Source organism: Choloepus didactylus, chromosome 24 (genome assembly GCF_015220235.1).
Source record: "Choloepus didactylus isolate mChoDid1 chromosome 24, mChoDid1.pri, whole genome shotgun sequence".
NCBI lineage: Eukaryota > Metazoa > Chordata > Mammalia > Pilosa > Megalonychidae > Choloepus > Choloepus didactylus.
Window position 1 is genome coordinate 12391092 of NC_051330.1, and position 3741 is coordinate 12394832.

Below are 3741 nucleotides of genomic sequence, written 5' to 3' on the forward strand. Positions count from 1 at the left end.
ATTAACACCTTGTAGTAGTATGAGACACTTGTTATACTTGCATAAAACACATTTCTTATAATTGTACAATTATCTATAGTCAGTAGCTTACCTGAAGGTTCACTGTGCTGTATAGTCCAATAGTTTGTTTTCTCTTTTTTAATATTTACTCTGGTAATATATAGGCATACCTCAGGGACATTACAGGTTTGGTTCTAGACAACTACAATAAAGCAAATATTGCAATAAAGCAAATCACATGAATGTTTTGGTTTCTCAGTGTTTACAGGAATTAGGTTTACATTATGCTGTAGTCTATTGAGTGAGAAATAGCATTATGTCTAAAAAAAATGTGCATAATTTAATTAAAAATAATTTATTACTAAAAAATGCTAATGATCATCTGAGCATTCAGGGAGCTGTAATCTATTTGTTAGAGAAGCAACTCCTCATCTCTTCAAGTTTTATCACAAGATTGCAGCAATTCAGTCCCATCTTCAGGCTCCCCTTCTAATTGTAGTTCTCTTGCTTTTTCCACCACATCTGCAGTTACTTCCTCCACTATGAAGTCTTGAAACCCTCAAAGTCTTCTGTGTCAGCTGGAATGAACCTCTTCCAAACTCTGCTATTGTTGATATTACGACCTCCTCCCATGAATCATGAATAGCTTAAAGACATCTAGAATGGAGAATATTTTCCACAAGGTTTTCAATGGAATTTGCCCACATCCATCAGAGGAATCGTTTTCTATGGCAGCTCTAGTTATATGAAATTTATTTATTAAATATAAGACTTTGAAATCTAAATTACCCCTTGATCAATGGGCTGCAGGCATGAAAACAACATCAATGTCATTGATCATTTCCATTAGAGCTCTTGTGCAACCAGGTACATTGTTGATGAGCAATAATATTTTGAAAGGAGCCTTTTTTTCTGAGCAATAGGTCTCAACACTGGGCTTCCAATAGTCACTAAACCATGTTGTAAGCAAATGTGCTCTCATCCAGGCTTTGTTATTCCACTTATAGAGCACAGGCAGGATAGATTTAGAATAATTTTTAAGGGCCCTAGCATTTTCAGAATGGAAAATGAGCATTGGCTTCAACTAAAGTCACCAGCTGCATTAGCCCCTAATGAGAGGATCAGCCTGTCCTTTGAAGTTTTGAAGCAGGCATTGGCTTCTCCTCTCCAGCTATGAAAGTCGTAGATGACATCTTCTTCCAATAGAAGGCTGTTTCATCTACATTGAAAATCTGCTGTTCAGTGTAGCCATCCTTATCAATTATCTTAGACAGATCTTCTGGATAACTTGCTACATCTTCTACATCTGCACTTTGTATTTCACCTTGCACTTCTGTGTAATAGAGATGGCTTCTTTTGTTAAGCCTCATGAACCACCTTCTGCTGGCTTCAAACTTTTCTTCTGCAGCTTCCTCACCTCTCTCAGCCTTCATAGAATTGAAAAGAGTTAGGGCCTTGTTCTGCATTAGGCTTTTGCTTAAGGGAATGTTGTGGCTGGTTTGAGCTTCTATCCAGACCTCTAAAGCTTTCTCCATATCAGCGATAAATCTATTTAATTTTTATCATTTTTGTGTTCATTGGAGGAGCACTTTTAATTTCCTTTAACAATGTTTCCTTTGCATTAAAAACTTGCTTAACTGTTTGGCACAAGAGGCCCATCTTTGGCCTATTGTGTATTTCAACATGCCTTCTTCACTAAGCTTAATCATTTCTAGCTTTTGATTTAAAGAGAGAGACATAGAGACATGCTACTCTTCCTTTCACTTGAACACTTAGAGGCATTGTAGAATAATTAATTGGCCTAATGCAATATTGCTCAAGGAATAAGGAGGCCCAAGGAGAGGGAGAGAGATGGGTGGGTGGGTGGGGATCAGCCAGTTAGTGGAACAGTCAGAACTAAATACATTTATCAATTAAGTTCACCATCTTATATAGGCACAGTTTGTGGTGCCCCCAAACAATTACAATGGTAACACCGAAGATCACTAATCACAGATCACCATAACAGATATAATAATGAAAAAGTTTGAAATACTGTGAGAATTACAAAAATGTGGCACAGAGACACAACGTGAGGACATGCAGTTGAAAAAATGATGCAATGGACTTATTCAACACAGGGTTGCCACAAACCTTCAATTTTTAAAAATCACAATATTTGCAAAGCACAATACAGCAAAGCACAATAAAATGATGTATGCCTGATTATATAACCTGAAATTCCCCCTTGAAACCACATTCAAAAATATAATTCAGTGCTATTAATTACATTCACAATGGTATGTTACCATCACCACCATCCATTACCCTACAACACTACATGGGCAGTGTAGGTAACTCAGAATAGTCTCAACTCTTTCCTCCTGTCCCTTATTATGTTGCTGTCATTCATTTCACTTATCCGTAAGCTATAATCATCTAATACACTATTATTATTTTGAAGAAATTTTATCTGCTAATCAGTAAAGAATAAGAAAAATACAATATTTCATTTGACCCTTACTTTTTTCCATCTTGAATGCTCTTCTTTGCTTTATGTAGATTTGAGTATCTGAGCTATATCATTTTCCTTATTACTGAAGAACTTCTATTGACATTTCTTGCAAGGCAGACTTACTGGCAACAAATTCAATTTTTGTTTGACTAAGAACATCTTTTTTTCTTCTTTACTTATGAAGGCTATTTCATTGAATACACATTACTGGATTAGTGTTGTTTTGTTTTTTCAACACTTCAAATACTTCACCATACTCTATTATTTCTCTCATGGTTCTTTTATCCCTTCCCACCTCCCCTCCTGCTGACTTAGTTCAAGATTTTTTCCTTGTCTTTGATTTTCTGCAGTTTGTATATGACATTTCTAGGTGTGTATTTTTTTGGTATTTTCCTGCTTGGTGTTCTCTGAGATTCCTGGATCTGAGGTTTGGTGACTGTCAAATAATTTTGGAAAACTCTCAGCCATTGCTATTTTGAATATTTCCTCTGTTCCTTTTTCTCTTTCTTCTCCTTTTGGTATTCCCACTAAGCATATATTAAACCTTTTGTAATTATTTTGATGCTGAAATATTTTAATAACTATAGAAATGCCTTTTGCATTCAAAATGTGTTAATGTCATGTTTAGGTGGGGACTGTGGAGCTGATGTTTAAGTTACAATCTTGCTTGCTGTATCATGCACAAAACCAAATGCCATGAGTGTTCTTTATGCATCCTGGTGCCACCTCAATACTTTTGCCTGTGGAACCAAGGATTCACCACTGCCCTCTTTCACCAACTTTAGTTACAAACCCAGGCACGGGCTAGATTTGGTGAGTGCATGCTGGTTTGCTGACCCATGACCCGTTTCATAGTACAAAGTGACAATATTCTTTTCAAACATGGCATTCTGTTGTTCGTGCTTGTGGAGAAGTTACAAAGTGTCTAATATTTGAATATTTCAAACATATCTTGGAATGTAGAAATCTATTTTCATAAACAATAGAAACAAGAAGACAAGATGAGGAGGCAACTATCTACAACACTGTCAGTAACTAAGGATCTGCAAATCCCATATCTCCAAACTGCACAGAAACATATTTCTCAGAATTTTTAAACAAATATAATGCAGGTGAAGAGATTAATTTACCAGTATATATACTTAAATTAAATATATAGTCCAAAGATATTATGTTCCCTGAAGTTTTCTGGTACCTTTATTTTTGACATACGCATTCTTTGATTTAAAATTTACCAAATGTTCTTT

At 35.6% G+C, this 3741-nt stretch overlaps 1 pseudogene; it reads right to left on the bottom strand.

Annotated features, from left to right (window-relative positions):
• Positions 1-412: 412 nt before the first annotated feature.
• Positions 413-1789, bottom strand: LOC119519916 (annotated as a pseudogene).
• Positions 1790-3741: the final 1952 nt, after the last annotated feature.